General features: G+C 37.6%; 1 long non-coding RNA gene across 1 annotated transcript; it reads left to right on the top strand.

Annotated features, from left to right (window-relative positions):
* Positions 1-697: 697 nt before the first annotated feature.
* LOC118656978 lies at positions 698-15,971 on the top strand. Its single transcript, XR_004967788.1, has 3 exons — positions 698-711; positions 13,487-13,491; positions 15,352-15,971. It is a non-coding gene; the product is annotated as an uncharacterized LOC118656978 (long non-coding RNA).
* Positions 15,972-18,369: the final 2,398 nt, after the last annotated feature.

Genomic DNA, 18,369 nt, shown 5'->3' with positions numbered 1-18,369 from the left:
TGTGAGTAGCCTGGTGGAATGCTTGCTTCGTCGCTGCAGCAACAAGGCAAGCATTCCACCCTGGCCACGGAGGGCCTCTGGGCAGTGGGCACAGAGCGGCGAGGGTGGGGCAGGCAGGCTTTCTGCACCTGGCCTTGGAGGAGGGCCTCTGGCCAGGCCAGGTGTGGAATGCTTGTGTCGAGACTCTGACAGCAGGGAGGAGGAAGTCCTACCCACACAGAATCAGCCAGCCTCAGCCATTGGTCAGACAGCTCTCAGTGGCCTGACAGCCAGGACTCTCATTCACCTGAATCTCAGACTGTGACAGCAGAGAGGTGGGGCTATGTCTAAAAAGCAGCTATTGATACAATGTAGCTCTGCAGCTGAAAGAAGCTGGCATTATCAATAGAAAATGTCTGAAGACCAATGTGTGTCTGATCTTGAAAGATCAGGCAGGCAAGCAGAGGCAGTTAGGGGCAATCAGGCAGGCAGGCAGGTGAGTGGTTAGGAGCCAGTGGTCCCAGATTGTGAGAGGGGTGTCCGACTGCCGGTTTAACATCCCACGAGGGGTTCCCGATTGAAGTGGGTGCAGGCTGGGCTGAGGGAACACCCCTCTGTGCATGAATTTCTTGTACCAGGACTCTAATTAAACATAATTTAGCATCAATAGCTAGGGAATAAATGCTGTATATAAACAGCAGGTAGACTCATTTTAAACACTTAAAATTTTGTGTCTATGAGATATTAGGAAGAATAATAGAGTATGGGCTCTTTGGTAATGCTGGCAGCTGGGGAGAATGTCTTCCTCATAACTTGAAATGGAAAATTGCATTCCTATTGCTCTTATCACTTAGAATGCACCGATAGGTCTTCTCAAGCTGCTGGAACAATGTGCACTCAGATACTTTGTCAGGGGGGAATTGCATTTACCCAACTTTAATGATTTGAGAGTAGCTTAGAAGTGTATGACATTTAATATAGGTGAATGAGTTCTTTACCCTGAAAACTCAAATTTGCCACTGAGAAACCTAACATTTCATTATTACTGTATCTGCTCTGAAACAAAGAGGTTACCAGTAGAACACTAAAGCTGATCAACTACACCACTGAAATGAATATGGTAGAAGAGCCAAGAATAGCAGAGGTGAGTTTTCTCACCACTATAAGTTTTCTCCAAATGGTGGGCGGTGGACTAAACGGTTAATACAGAATACTCATACCAACACACACGGTGCACAAAAGAGGCAACACACTCAATTTGTATTATCGGTTTAGAATTCTACACAAAACATTTTAGAGATTAAGTTTTAAGCATCTAACTGTTAAAAATACTGCCTTTACCCCAGTTGATGTGGCTCAGTGGTTGGGCATTGACCTATGAACCAAGAGGTCATGGTTTGAGTCCCGGTCAGGGCAGATGCCCAGGTTGCAGGCTTGATTCCCAGTGTGGGGCGTGCAAGAGGCAGCCAATCAATGATTCTGTTTCATCATTGATGTTTCTATCCCTTTCTTCCTCTCCCTTCCTCTCTGAAGTCAATAAAAATATATATTAAAAAATAATGCCTTTAAATTAAAAAGAAAAAAATGTCAACTATTCAGGTCAGGAAGTTGAATTTAAACACTATATTTGCAATCTTGATTCCAATGGATATAGGAACTAACATTTTTAAAATAAATCATGCTCCCAGCACAAGTCAATTCTAAGTTGTAAATGTTGCTCTCTATCAAGTATATAGTTGATTTTAGTTAATAATGATTAAGCTAAATAATTTTATATATATGGTAGCTTGATGAAAAATTTATATTTTATTTAAAGATCTGTTCAAATTTTAAGATGCCAGTAGTTCACCTTTGTTTATGTAGTAATAATAATGGGTCAAAAATCATGGATTAATTGAAACTTCATAAACGATACCCTATAGAATATAATTCAAAATATTAAAGCATGACCTGACAGTATTAACAGAAAGACTCCCAGCAAAAACAGTTAATTAGCACTGAATCATGATATTACTATCCTTGTGAGTGATTCTTTAGCTGTGAACTATCAATAGGCAATATGTAAAGGATGAATACAGTGTGATAGCCTTGACATATTTTCAGCTAAAAGATGGAATTGCTCTTATTTTTATCATTAATGGATCAGTGGAAACATGTTTCCAGCTACCTTATAAAATATAGTCATTAATTCATTATTGATTAATGTTATATTTAAAGCCTAGGTTGTATCATTCAACAGGGAGTTTTGGTATATTATTACATAGAATTATTTTCATTTAATTTTTAAAATTACCTATTGGTTAATTTGAATGAATGAGAATTTTCATGTGTGAAAATATTTAGTGAAGCATATTTTAAGGTTTTATCTCTCTGAATTATTTTTCATAGAGACCAGTATCTTATACATCAGAGTTTCTCCAGAGGAAAGCTTTCTGTTAGTTCTCAATCTTCTATGAGAGATAGTGGTGATTACAATACTCCTGTCACAGCATTTATGTCGCCATTCACAGTGATGGGTGTACATTAACCAAGTTGTCAATTCCTATACACATAAAGTTTATTTTAATATGTATTTGTTTGAACTATTTCTTCTAGAGCAAGATATAACATCATCCAAATATTGCTCTATAAAATATCTGTCAAGAATAATATGAAGTCGCTTGTATATCAATCATAGTATTAATTTGAAATAGCAATTTTCTATGCAAATGAAGTAAACTCAGACCATGATTGGGTTCTTTGTACCATGATGTAGACACCTCTTCAATACCTTCTTCTAATTCTGAAGCAGAGTATGTAGAAAGCTTCTGGTGGGAGCAGAAAGTAGAGGTATTCATTGACACCATGGTGACCAGCTTCAGTCCACAGTGTCTGATTCCCTACTGATAGTTCTTCCCAGTAGTCAGCCTCTCTGTTTCTCTATTTCTAAACTGTTAGTGATGATTATATTGACTACTAGAGGCCCAGTGAACTAAATTCATGCATGGGCAGGGTCCCTAGGCCTGGCCAGGCAATCAGGGCCCATCAGGGCTTTCTGGCTGATGGCCGTGGCCTTCCTTCCCCAGCAGCCGCTGCCAGCTCGGACCTTCCTTCATTCCACACTGCCCCCTAGTGGTCAGTGCACATCATAGCAAGTGATCGCACTTCCAGTCTTCCAGTTGAACTCTTGAGGGGACACTTTGCATATTAGCCTTTTATATATATAGACTAGGGGCCTGGTGCACAAAATTTGTGCATGGGCGGGGGGTCCCTCAGCCTGGCCTGTGCCCTCTCACAGTCCGGGAGTCCTTAGTGCTGCTACGCTTGCCAGCCATGAGCCCAGCGTCTGGCTGAGCGGTGCTCCTCCTGTGGGAGCATACTGACCACCAGGTGCAGCTCCTGTATTGAGCATCTGCCCCCTGGTGGTCAGTACATGTCATAGCAAGTGGTTGAGTGGCCTTAGCATATTAGGCTTTTATTATATAGAATAGACTAGAGGCTCAATGCATGAAATTCATACACAAAGGGTGGTCCCTCAGCCCAGCCTGCACCCTCTCCAATCGGGGATCCCTATCAGAATCCAGGACCTCTGGCTCCTAAGTGCTCACCTGCCTGCCAGCCAATCGCCCCTAACCCCTCTGCCTGCTTTCCTGATCACCCATAACCACTCTGCCTGCCAGCCTGATGCCCCTAACTGCTCTCCCGCCTGCCTGATCTCCCCAAACCACCTCTGCCCGCATGCCTGCCTGATCACCCATAACTGCCTCTGCCTGCCTGATTGCCCCTAACCACCTCTGCCTGCCTAATCGCCCCTAACTGCTCCTTCTGCCTGCCTTATCGCCCCTAACTGCTCCCCTGTTGGCCTGATTGCCTCTAACTGCTCTCCCCTACTGGCCTGATACCCCCTAACTGCCTCTGCCTCGGCCCCCATCACTGTGGCTTTGTCCAGAAGGATGTCCAGGAGACAACCGGTCTATCCAGTCTAATTAGCTTATTACACTTTTATTAGTATAGATATGGCAGTGCTCCTGTCTGAGTCTACATTTTAAGAGGATTGCTGAATATTCCAAATAATTACCAATATTCAATTCAAGACAGAGGTATGGGAACAGTACACCTAACATAGCCTCAGGGTGAGTTTCTGACTTTATAGTGTCTTTGTACTGCAATTGAAAACAAAGTATAACATTAACATTATTATTTTTATCTAGACTATTTTCCTAATTAGCAATTTAAGTATATTAATTTTTCAACATAACCACTGGAAATGACTTTCTCCTTTCTTGGTATGGATCATGGAATATCAGTTACAAATTAGCATGGAGCTTAATCAGAACAGATCAACGCTTAGAAGTTACAAAATATTAAAAGGTTGTCTGAAGTCATAGAGTTCAAATATGACATTGAAACCTTGATTTGTGTCATCACAAAAGCATTATTCTTTTCACCTTCCTATTCTGTCTTAAATTGTATAAATGTAATTTGTTTCAACTTCATATGATACCATTTCTTTATGTAAACAAGTCTATTTTTACTTTGAAAGAAAAATTTTTTTCTATTCATATTTTTAATTATATCCCTTTATGCTTTGGGAATCTATATGATGGTTTTCTTATACTACCATAAAACAACAACATCAGTGCCTAAAAATTTTATATCTTCAGTAACTTTTTAAAGATTGTGTGGATACATAAACAAATATGTTTAATATTTACTTAAAAAAAGACACACTAATATAGGCATTCAGTAATCTTATGTTTTGACTCATTTCTAATATTATAGTGTTGGCAGAAAGTATAATATTAATATAACATTATCCATGCTCTGTGTCAACTATTTTTGTTTTGAAAATATTAAATTTATTCTTTTTTAAATTAATTTTCAACTGAGGATATTTTTGATTCATTTTTAGAGAGAGTGGAAGGGAGGGAGAGAGACAGAGATACAGAAACATTGATATGAGAAAGACACATCAATTGGTTGCCTTTGTCTCTCACCCCGATCAGGGACAGGGATGAGCCTGCAACTGAGGTACACGCCCTTGACCAGAATTGAACCCAGGTCTCTTCAGTCCTCCGGCCAACGCTCTATCCACTGAGAAAAACTGGCTAGGGCTAAATTAAAATTCTTATTCAGTCAAGTTTCAGTACAGGGTTAAATATAAAACAGGTAGGCTTAGGACAGTGATGGCGAACCTATGACATGCGTGTCAGAGGTGACTCGCGAACTCATTTTTTTTGGTTGATTTTTCTTTGTTAAATGGCATTTAAATATATAAAATAAATATCAAAAATATAAGTTTTTGTTTTACTATGGTTGCAAATATCAAAAAATTTCTATATGTGACATAGCACCAGAGTTAAGTTAGGATTTTTCAAAATGCTGACACGCCGAGCTCAAAAGGTTTGCCATCACTGGCTTAGGAAGTGCCTCTATTAATTATATTTATTGCAATTTTTGTCTTCCAATGAGAATGAAGCTTACATTGTCAGAAAATTTTAAAAAAGGAGGTAAGATTGTCATGAACCAAAGAATTTCTTGTCAAAGAGTTTCATTTAACCTCTACATGTGACCTGCTTTCACTGGTGAGAATCAAATTTCTGTGAGGGGAAACTATAAAAATCAATTCTGATGTTTATTTATGTTGGCTTAAGTGAAAAATGCCAGGTATTATAGTTGTTCCAAAATGAACAAGTTTGAAATGTTTCTTTCTATATCTAGAATGTAAAAACAGTGTTCAGTGATCAATCCTAAATTATTTTGGCAAAAAGGAAACCTGAAACTATGCAGAATAAGTTCTGAAATAATTCATGTCTTTAACAGATACATACATGAACACAGTGAAATTCTAATTTAATGGCGAGGTGACATCAAATATAACGAGAAGATTTTAAGATTTAAGGCACTAGTAGTTTGCACCCAGGCTTGTGCCATGACCAGGAAATGAACCCTGAGTGGTCAACTCTCAAACACTGAGCCACACACACTGGGCAATCGCTGGTTCTTTGTAAAAATACGTCTACTAGGAGCTAGCTTTCGTATGCTCTAATTTATTGTCAAGCATTTAAAAATCTTATGTAATCCATAAAACTATAAATATGTATAATGTTTTACTTATTATTTATTACCAGACACATTTCATTAAATCTTTTAGAACAAATAATGAGTGGTAGTTTAAAACATTTTGATTCTCATTTCAATTCCTATTTAAAACTGTCTTGCTAAAACATATAAATCACAGAGTATATATATATATATATGTTTTAATATATATTTTTAATTTAAATTCTTTATTGTTTAAAGTATTACATCAGTCTCCCCCATTGATCACTCTGCAACCACCCCCAACCCCCAGCACATGCCCTCACCTCCCCCATCTGTGTCCATTGGTCATGCTCATATGCATGCATACAAGTGCTTTGGTTGATCTCTTAGCCCCTTACCCCTTGCCTCATCTTATAGGTTGGACAGTCTGCTCGATGCTTCTATAACTCTGATTCTATTTTTGTTCATCAGTTTATGTTGTTCATTATATTCCACAAATGAGTGAGATCATGTAATATTTATCTTTTTCTGACTGGCTTATTTCACTCAGATATATTTTTAAATCATGATAAAAACCTATAAATTCTATCAAATATAAATATCACTTTATTTTACAAGTGAAAGAGCAATAGAAGAGTTTCTTATTCCTACTTCCCATTGTTTAGAAGGAATTATCTTAAAGAATTTTCAATAGTGGTAGGAATGATTTATGGTGTTCATAGGACACTTAAGGGAGAAAAGGCAAGAAAATAAAATAAAATAAAAATATTTTATTTAGTATTAGAGACCCGGCGCACGAAATTCATGCACAGGTACAGTCCCTAGACCTGGCCTGTGATCAGGGCCATCTTCCCCAGCTGCCCGCAGCTGGCCCCGCCCCTGCCGCCACCCACCCCTGGTTCCCTGTTCACCATCATGTGATGGGGAGCCTGCTGGCCGGGAAAGGGACCAAGAGGTGGTCAGTGTGCCTCATAGTGACTGGCTGAGTGGTCGTTCTGGTTGTTCCACCATTAGGGTCAATTTGCATATTAGCCTTTTATTAGATAGGATAATCAAGTCAAACAAATCCAAATAAAACAAAAAATGCAGTATAATGTAACTCGTGTTAATCTTTGTTCTGTACTCTGAGAATGCATTAGTCTCTGAAGTAACACTTAAATCTGTATCATTATTTATAAATAAATCATTTCCATGTACTTTTGCTTTTAATATCACCATGAAATTTTATATAAAAATCTTATACTGTAAAGCATATACTATACTTGCATGGCTTTTAAAATAATGATTTTTGGAACCAGACTGTTAAAGTTGAAATCTGAGTTGTGCCATTTATAATTTCTGCATTTGAAAATTAATAATAATAAGATCAGTGCCTTCCCATCAAAACATGAAGGTAATCTGAATGTAAAATGTACACACACACACACACACCTCGTATATCAGAAGAACGTGCCTTGCTTGGAACTAAGCCAGGCATACAGTAAGACCTATAAAATATGCTATTATTTTTAATAATTATACCAATGGAGATATCATTCCTCAGAAAATGTAAAATAAATATATTATTTAAGATTGTTTTAAAATAGAACTTCTAATAGGACTATGACTAAGGAAGATCTACCTTATAATTAAGAGACAACTGGGGTAGGTGGGTGGGGGAGTGGTAGGAAAAGATCAACCAAAGGACTTGTATGCATATATGCATAACCCATGGACACAGACAATAGGGTGGTGAAGACCTGGACAAGGGGCGGGCTAGAAGAGGTCAATGGGGAAAAAGTGGGCACATATATAATACTTTCAACAATAAAGATTTGGAATAAAAAGACAACTTATGTATATATATAACTATTTGAATCACTTTTATGTCAGCATTAATATTTTTGTTCAGACATATGTGATATCATATACTTTTGATTTCACAAAGTTAATATGAAGTTACTTTGTTCATAATGACATAACCATTACAATGCCTTGTAGTCCTGATATTGTTTGTTGCTAAAATTGCTTCCATTTTTTTATGGTACAACTCTGACTGTTAGATAGAATAATTTTGGTTTTCTGATTATTCTAAAAGTAAATGCTAAAATGCTACTGACATTTTAATTAAATTTTCTGAATAGTAACTCAAAGTTTATGATTTTCCCTAAAAATTACATAATCAATCGCAATTATACTTACATTGTGTAATGTACAAGTAAAATTCTAATATTATTTTTAGAGAACTATGCATAATGGCACTATTTTTGATTGCATAGATTTTTAAGTCCATCAAATTAAAACTATACTTCTCTGTTGAAAATGCAGCTTTTCTTCCCCTTACTCCTTGAAACTAAAATTGCTTTCATTTTTCATGGTACAACTCTGACAATAAGATAGAATAATTTTGAAATCACTTGCCTAATTTGTATATACATATAGAAACAGATAAACTTTAGATAGAGTTAATGGAGATATAAAGATAGGATAAGAGTAGAAATAGATACATATACATGGTGTTCCAAAAATATATACACATTTTGAATAATTATAAGGGACATGTTTATTTTTTATAAATATATTTTTATTGATTTCAGAGAGGAAGGGAGAACAAAAGAGATATAGAAAGATTAATGATGAGAGAGGATCCTTATTTGGATTCCTGCCTCCTGCACGACTGGCCCTGGCGATCAAGCCTACAACCTGGACATGTTCCATGACAGGGGCTAGAATCATGACCTCCTGGTTCATAGGTCAATGCTCAACCACTGAGCCAAGCAGGTTGGGCAAAGGCAGTATTTATTAAAATATATTTCATTTTCAAAATGTAATAGAATCTACCAATATTTTTTTTGTGTGTATATATATACATATATATATATATATATTTTTGGGGGGGGCACCCTATATAAGCACTACAAAAATATAAAATGTCTTATTTTACTTCCCATGTTGTTCATATTAAATGTCTTTTCAACTATGATTTGATGAGCCCACTTTAATGACAGCTTCATGATTCCAAAAAATTTTAGTTCATTTGTTTTATTATTAACTAGAGGTCCAGTGCACGAATTTGTGCACCAGTGGGGTCCCTCACCCTGGCCTGCAGGATCGGGCCAAAAACAGCTCTCCAATATCCCCAGAGGGGTCCCAGATTGTATGAGGGTGCCAACCAGGCTGAGGGACACCACCAGTGCACAATCGGGGCCAGGGAGGGACTCGGGAGGTTGGCCAGCTTGGAGGGATCATGGGAGGGCTCCAGGGTTTGTCTGGCCCGTCTTGCTCAGTTCCAATGGGCCGGACCCCAGCAGCAAGCTAACCTACAAGACAGAGCGTCTGCCTCCTGGTGGTTAGTGCACATCATGGTGACTGGTCAACCAGTAGACTGTCTGGCCCCTGATGGTCAATGCACATCATAGCAAGCAGTTGAGCAGCTTTAGCATATCATTAGCATATTATGCTTTGATTGGTTGAATGGATGACTGGACAACTGAACACAGCATATTAGGCTTTTTTGTATAGGATATCACCCTGATTTTCCTATAAAGGCTTAAAAATAACTGAAATAATGCAAGCATTAAATGATTTTTAATAAAATAGGCAAAAATGTTACAGAAGAACTTTCCAGGTATAAATAATCTGACCAAATTATGCAAATATGAACTGTGATTATTATGATTTAATATTATATAAAATCACCTGTGTAAAATGCTTGGAACATGTTAGGACTGGTCTAGGAGACGTAACCTATGTGAGTAGGGCTTGCTATTAATTTTCCATAAAGTACCAGCCAGTGGGAAGCTTAAAACAACAGAAATTCAGTTTCTCACAGGTCTGGAGAATAGAGTCCAAAGCCACAGCATCAGGAAGCCCATGCTTCTGCTACTAATTGAGGAAGTTTTCTTCTTTGCTTCTTCAAACTTCTAGTGGCCACAAACATCCCTTGGCTTATGTCAGCATAGTTTCAATCTTTGCCTCCAACTTCAGATGGTATTCTTCCAGTATTTCTTCCAGTGTCCAAATTTCCAAGTTTCCCCTTTAGAAAGAACATTAGCTATCTATACTAATAATGGGGTAATATGCAAATTGGTTGGTACACTGTCACAGTAGCGACTGATCAGAAGGCTGCATGCACAGCAGATGCAGGTGGGCGGGGACTTGCAGCATCGGGGACAAGGGTGGGGTCACGGCAGAGAGGCCTCTCTGTGCGCCTATGCTGGGGTTCTACAGGTGCACGAAGAGGCCTCTGCCATGAGCCTGGCCCCAGCCAGGGGTCCCCAGGTGCATGGAGAGGCCCCTCCGCCATGGGCCTGGCCCCAGCCAGGGGTCCCCAGGTGCATGGAGAGGCCCCTCCGCCATGGGCCTGGCCCCGGCCAGGGCTCCGCAGGTGCACAGAGAGGCCCCTCTGCCACGGGCCCGGCCCAGGAGTGGGGCTGTGGCGGGGGCCTCCGTGCTCCTGCGCTGGGAGTCCACAGGCCTCCACCGCGGCCTGGCCCAGGGGTCTGCAGGCCTCCCCTGACTCCAGCCTACCTCTTTGGGGCAATCCATTGAGGAGCCCCGGATGGGTGAACGGGGCCTACCTCTTTGGGGTGATGGATTGCGGAACTCCCGCACTGTGACAGGGCATAGGCCAGGCTGGGGGACTCCCCCCCCAGCCACTCCCTGAGTGCATGAATTTTGTGCACCAGGCCACTAATATTGGATAAAAGGCCACTGTTTTTTTTTAACTTAATTACCTCAGTAATGATTCTATTCCCAAATAAGGTCACATTTTGAGATACTGGGATTTAAGACTACAACATTTCCTTATTGGAGGACAAAATACAAACCATAACAGGGTTTAATGTTCACACAGGAGGGTTTTTTTTTTTTCATCCTGTTTTCTAGATCAAGTAATGGGACCTGTTTGAAAGCAATGTTATATTAAATGTATTGAGAAAATGAAACATGGTACATGATCAGTAGCTATTTGGGATGTGATTTTTAAGAAAAAATGTAAATTATACTTTATGGCTGTACACTTTGTACTGGTGACCAAATTTTATATTGGTTATATATCAAAGCTTCACTTATGTTTGTATTGGTTGATATGATATTTTCGAGATTTAGAAAAAACAACAATACTCAGCTAAGTTTGAATCTAAATTAAACAACAAATAATTTATAATAATATATGGGTTACATTCTATATTTATTTTGTAATCCTATTTGTTTTCTGCACTGGAAAGGTGATTTATATTTTATCATTTTTATAAGCATCAATTTTAGAGAAGTTGTGATAATCTCAATCTACTTTGATAAGGTAGGAAAAGGAAAACAGAAAAATACAATTAGGAAAAAATAAATATCTTTGCAATTTAAGATAATCTTTTTGTTATGAATCAAATTAAGTCCAGAATTTAGAACTTTATGGGAACTGCAACATACACTAAGCAATTAAAATGAAGTTCAAAATTACACCTTTAAAGTTTTCTTGATTTAATTATCTCTTACAAAAATATCAGGCTCTTTGCAGCTGCTTTTTAAATGGGTCATCCTCAAACAATAAATAGATCACCCAACAAACTAAAAAAAAAAAATAATAATAAAGTCTAGGAAAGATACTTGATTAAATTTATATTGATAAAGTACTTATAATTGTCTAAGAACTTAAATGATGCAAATTTTATGAGAAGGAATGAAGTACATTTAAATAAAGATAATACTTTCAAAGGATAGCAACATAAGAAAATGTGGCTCAGGTTTGGATAATAAGTAGGTAAAAACAAAATGTGTAGCCCTGACCGGTTTGGCTCAGTGGATAGAGCATTGGCCTGTGGACTGAAAGGTCCCGGGTTCAATTCCAGTCAAGGGCATGTACCTTGGTTGCGGGCACATCCCCAGTTGGGGGTGTGCAGGAGGTGGCTGATCGATGTTTCTCTCTCATCGATAATTCTAACTCTCTATCCCTCTCCCTTCCTCTCTGTAAAAAATCAATAAAATATTTTTAAAAAATGTGTATGTACTAGGTGTACCAGTTAATAATGTGGATTGTTTTCAATAGATGGAGTTACATATATGTTGGTATATATGTGATTTGATATGTATGCTATTTTGTTGTATTGACAGAAAGCTTCAAAACTTCATATGTCAAATTTTCTGAAGGTGTTAACATGATAGATATTTTTATGCTTAAAAATGTTGAATTTTGTGCCAAAAAAAGAGCATTTGCAAGAAGTTTTAGTTCATTATTTTATTTTGAAGAAAAAGTTATCATATACTTTGGGAAGCTTATGGTGAACATGCTCCATCTCAAAATACTTGTGAGCACTGGTTTAAATGCTTTAAAAGTGTTGACTTTGATGTGGAAGACAAAGAACGTCCAGGTCAACTGAAAAAGTTTGAAGATAAACAATTACAAGCATTATTGGATGAAGATGCGTGTCAAACTCAAAAACAACCAGGTGAAACTATTAATATTGATCGCTACCAGCAACAAATAATCAATTTGAACCATGACCAGAATGGGCCAGAAGACACGGCAAAGTAATTTTGCTTCATGATGATGCACCATCACACATTTCAAAAACAGTTAAAGACACATTAAAAGATCTTGCCTGGGAAGTATTCACCAGATCTCGCTCCTTCAGATTACCATTTATTCTGATGAATGGCACATGCACTTTCTGAGCAGCTCTTCAAAACACAGGAAGAAGTGGACAATTGGGTCTCTGAATGGTTTGCCTCAAAACAAGAAAAGTTCTATTGGGACAGTATCCACAAATTACCTGAAAGATGGGGGAAATGTGTAGCTAATGACGGACATTACTTTGAATAAAGCACTTTTATGTTTCATGTTTCTCATGAAATTATTGTGTTTTCTTTGATTATAAAATCCGTTATTATTAACCGGTACACCTAGTATATGTGTGTGTGTATGTTGGGTATGTGCTTTAAAAGTCACATAAGTTCTGGCTGTTGTGGCCCTTGTTGGTTGGGTGTCATTCTGTTCACAGGTAGGTTGCCAGTTTGATTCCTGGTCAGGTAGCATGACTGGTGTGATCCCCAGTAGGCAGCATGCAGGAGACAAACAATTGATGTTTCTCTCTCATATTAATCTTTCTCACTTTCTCGCCCTCCCTTTCCCTCTCTCTAAAAAAAAAATACAATTAAAATTAATAAATGAATAAAACAAAATGCCGTGGTTGGCATTCCATCCTTTAAAAAATAAACAATAACGTATACGGAGGAAATCCTATATAATAAAAGCCTAAAATGCCAACCATTCGTTCGACCTGTCTCTATGATGTGCACTGACCACCAGGGGGCAGACACTCTAACCGGTAGGTTAGCTTGCTGCTGGGATCTGGCCAATCGGGACTGGGCGAGACCGGCTGGACAAGCCCTGGAGTCCTCCCGCAGTTTCTCCCCGACCTCTAAAATATTTCTAATTAATTTCCTTTCAATGTGCACAAATCCATGCACCAGGCCTTTAGTACAAGATATAAAATGGTTCATTCTCAAGCAGAAGTCCCATAATCACTTACATAATTTGAACAGTGAAACTGTTGTGGATAAGAAATCAGAGGTTGAAAATTAAATAAAATTGCAAACACTTTCCCTTGCTTTACAATTTTAATATTTTACCTTAAGTATCCAACACCAGCCTCCTGATCCTTATTCTTCCATCCCTGCCCAACCCAGAACACACCTCCCAGTAAATAGAAGCACCATCTACCCCGTTTTTCATGCCAACAAACTGTTGCATAGTATTCCACTTTCCTTCCTATTTTCATTTACTAGGCCTCTCTCGTCACCTGATATGTAGATATAGACATAAACATATAGATATATTTGTAAGAATTTGGTTTATTGTCCCTCTCACCACTGAACTGTGAGGTACAAAAAGGAAGGGATTCTCATTGATTTTCTGTCTGTATCACAATTTCTAAGCAATGCCTGGGGCAAAATGAATAATCAAAAATATGGGTCAGTTCCAAATAAACAGATACAGTAAATCTCTCTAAATTGGTATGAATCTTTTCATTAATGACTTACATCTTGTTATATCTGTTATATATGTTTTTGTACTTAACTAGTATTACTGTTGCTTTAAACATATACATATTTTTGAATTTTTAAATATCATACCATATTAATATTAATTATATAATTTTGAGGTTAGAAAATGCTTTTTCCTTCACCTTCCCAGTTTTATTGAGGCAAAATTAAAAAAAATGTATATATTTAAGATTTAAATTTATGTATAAATATATACATACATTTATAGATGTATGGCAGTGGTTCTCAACCTTCCTAATGCTGCGACCCTTTAATACAGTTCCTCATGTTGTGGTGACCTCCAATTTCATTGTTACAAATTGAACATAATTAAAGCATAGTGATTAATCACAAAAACAATATGTAATTATATAATTGTTGTCTGATGGTCTTAGGCAACCCCTGTGAAAGGGTCGTTCGACCCCCGAAGGTGTTGCGACCCACAGGTTAAGAACCGCTGATGTATGGTAATGTTCATATATATGTACATATATAAACATTGTTAACTGACTATTACCACAATCAAGCTAATTGACATATCTATCACTTCACAGTTACATTTTTTGTAAGAATACTCGAAGTCTACTATCACAGCACATTGCAAGTACACAATATATTAACTATAGTAACCATGCTGTAAGTTAGGTTTCTAGAACTTTTTCATTTTGTAAATGAAAGTTTGTGTAATTTGAACATGTCCTCATTTTGCCCACTCCTCAGTCCCCAATAAACATTGCCCTCCTCTCTGTTATTATTTATTTATTTATGTATTTATTTATATTAAAAACATTTTTATTGATTTCACATAGGAAGAGAGAGGGAGAAGGAGGTAGGTAGAAACAACAATGATGAGAAAGAATAATTGATCAGCTCCTTCCTGCTCACCCCCAACCAGGGATTGGACCTGAAACCCATCCCATGTGCCCTGACCAGGAATCAAACCAGTGACCTCCTGGTTCCTGAGTTGATGCTCAACCACTGAGAAACACTGGCCAGGCTGCTCTGTTTTTATGAGCTTGGAAACAAGTAAGGTGATAGAGGCTCTGTGACACTTGTTTTCAGTAATGGTCAAATCATCAGATCTTCATAGTTGCAGAGTGACCATTTGATATTCGGCTGATTTTAAGACTGAATTCTTGACAAGGAACTAGTTTCAGGTGGGACAGTTGTACAACAGCAATAGTGTCACCTTGTGTCATTTTAATGTGTTTTTAGACACAGTTCATTAATATTGTTTTCTATCACTCACACAATGATCCAAATGAACAAATATTTTCTTATTCACACAAAGTCAGCTTCTGTTGCTTGCTTCTAAGACTTATGCATGAGACCATGCCGGGCTAGCTGAAGGGTGGGGAGAGGGAAGATGCACCCCACCACACTCTCGAGAAAAAATACCTGCAATAAACAAACCCGTGGGCCAGCTGCCGGGAGGACCAGCAGCCCAGCAAGGGCTCTGCTTCCTGGTCCGCGGCCCCTCCCGCTTCTCCGTGGTGACGCGGCTGCTCCCTCACATCTGCACTGCCTCTGCCCTTTCCTGCCTCCCCTGTCCACCCGCCTGCCCCCACACGCCCTCAGCGGAGAGCATGATCCGTGACCTTGCTTCTGACTTTCACCTCTGGGACAAGTAAGTCAATGTGGGCAGTTAGGTCGTCTGGGTTGTTTTTGTTTGTTTTCCCTTTTTCTGTTCGTTTCATCTGCCCCTGCCCCCAGGTCGATCACGTGGCTTTTTCTGGGGCCTGCCCAGCTTTGAGAATCTTCTCATCCACCCCTGACACCCAGCCTCGGGGGGACCGGACGGGAGGGACGGGGCATAGCGGGAGACCCGGCCAAGAGCTGAGGGAAAGGGCAGGTAGGCGTGAAGCTGTGGACATTTCGGAGTGTTTGGGTTTTGGTTTCGTTTTGTTTTTTTTAAACCGGGCAATATTGTGTTCAGTTCAAGCTGTGAAGAAAAATATATATCAATGTTATATCAATTATATATATATATATAATTATATATATATCAATATATATCAATATATATCAATTATATATATCAATATATATCAATCAATATATATCAATATATATCAATTATATATATCAATATATATCAATCTCATATCCATTAAAGATTATGCTTGTTATAAACTATAATTGACAAAATATCTGACAGTAACTTGAAAATGGCTCCCCCACCTAATGGCCTAATATCCAGAAAGACAACATCAGTGCATTGATTCAAAAGCCCAAAGCTGACAGTACCAAGATTTCTGTATTTCTCTTAGCCATGTGGGGTCATATGATGGTGTTATAGATTCAACCATTTAGACAAATCTTGTTTAGTAAAAGAGGTTATAAAACTAAAATGCAAAGGGCACTAGGAGGTGGGCATATTAGGGCTACAAAACTAGCAGAATTTTCCAGTAGATGTGCTTGTGCTTAATTGGCTCATATTGTATCACAGAACCACCAAAATTGCAATATAGGCCAATGACTTAGTTTAATAGTTGGGTACATTGCTGCCCCAAATTAAATTGTGATGTGTGTTTAAAGAAAAATCTAGCCTGGATATATCGTTCAGGATAACATATAGATAACACAACTCTCTAGCTATTTTATACCAAACTATACTTGTTTACTATGGGCAATCCTGTATTTATAATAATAACAAAAGTATAGAGGAATAGGTATGTTTTTAGGAATGAACTTTAAATAACATTATATCAACAGAACTAGCCCACCAAAGGCCATGCTTCTCCATTGGTCAGAAAGCTGCTAACCTAACTACTGACCTGTCAGTCATGCCCCATTAGTTATAATCTTGGAATCAAGAGGAAAATGTGGTAATGTCCCTGCTCCAGCCCTAATGGATGGTTCTCATGTATTTTCCAACTATAGCACCGGAACTAGTCCTAATTTAAGTGTTATATGAAACCAAATGAAATAGAACCAAAATCACCTAAGAAAGAATATCTGAAGAGAAGTTTAATTTTTAAATTTAAAACTCTGCTACACAGAACATACCAGAAACCTCTTGTGAGATATGCAAGACCATAGCTAGTATAAATCTTTATTCAAATCCATAATTATTACAGTAATTAAAGTGGAGGGAAGTAAATATTAAATCTTCAATTTTTTATTCTGCTTAAAATTCTAAGTTCCCAAAAAAGCATTAGAGGTTCTGCCAAACTCTTTCCTACCAACATAACTGTTTCGTCTCTAACAATTCTGTTGAACACTTCACTATATTCAGCCTTAGACACCCTATAGTTCTCTTTGTTTTCCAGGTTCTTAAATTTAATTTTTCGTACTTTACCAGTTTCATGCATTTCCCAGCAAAATTCTAGTCTCTTCTTAAGATATAGCTGTGTGATAATCTTCTACTAAATTCTTAATCTGCTATCCTCTGACTTTTGTTTCTTTCTCCTTAAGAACATTTCCCAATACTCTTTGACTATATCTCTGACTTTACTTGCCTCATTTTGTTTTAATTATCTTGATGGGCAACTTGTCTTTCGTATGATATTATGAGTTACATGAGGAATGGATTTATGTTCACTTATATGTTGGGAACACATTAATTACTCAGTGCCTGGTACTTGCAAGTTGTAAAAAAAAAAAAAAATGTTTATGCGAGGAAAATAAAATCACTTGACAAATCACTTAAAAAACAATGATTATCAATTTTAAAGAAAAGCTTTTACCCAAGGTTAATTTGAGCTTTTTTAAGTGTGAGGATTACATGGAATAAACATAATGGTTAAAATCAATTCTTTGTATATAAGTAAAACTTTACTTATACTTGTGAATATAAAAATTAAGATGTTGTTGTGAGCAATAAACTCCACTTTCTTAAAATTATTTATATGTTCTCCTACTATGAAACATTAGTTACTTGCATAATCGAAATATGTTTTATTATCTTGTATTTTAATGAGGTTGTTTATGTCTGCAGTGATAGAAAATACCGAAGACTTTCTAAAAAATAATCTAAGACTGGAAGTTTTCAAGACAAATTTTTAACCTGATGTAAAAATTATAATTTTTAAAAATGCTAGAGTTATATTCTATATCCATATCCAAGTTTTCTGCTAGGAAATACGTTTTCTTTAAAAATATTGTGATTTATTTATACCTTATTTTTTTTACTATCCTAGTTACAGGCCTTGTCTATTTTCTCTAGCAAAAAAATAAATATATCGCCGAAACCAGTTTGGCTCAGTGGATGGAGCGTCGGCCTGCGGACTGAAAGGTCCCAGGTTCGATTCCGGTCAAGCATGTACCTGGGTTTCGGGCACATCCCCAGTAGGGGGTGTGCAGGAGGCGGCTGATCGATGTTTCTCTCCCATCAATGTTTCTAAC

The sequence above is a fragment of the Myotis myotis genome, unplaced genomic scaffold (genome assembly GCF_014108235.1).
Source record: "Myotis myotis isolate mMyoMyo1 unplaced genomic scaffold, mMyoMyo1.p scaffold_m19_p_5, whole genome shotgun sequence".
In the NCBI taxonomy this organism is placed as follows: Eukaryota; Metazoa; Chordata; class Mammalia; order Chiroptera; family Vespertilionidae; genus Myotis; species Myotis myotis.
The sequence above is the reverse complement of the archived record's forward strand: the minus strand, read 5'-3'. Positions and strand labels throughout refer to the sequence as shown.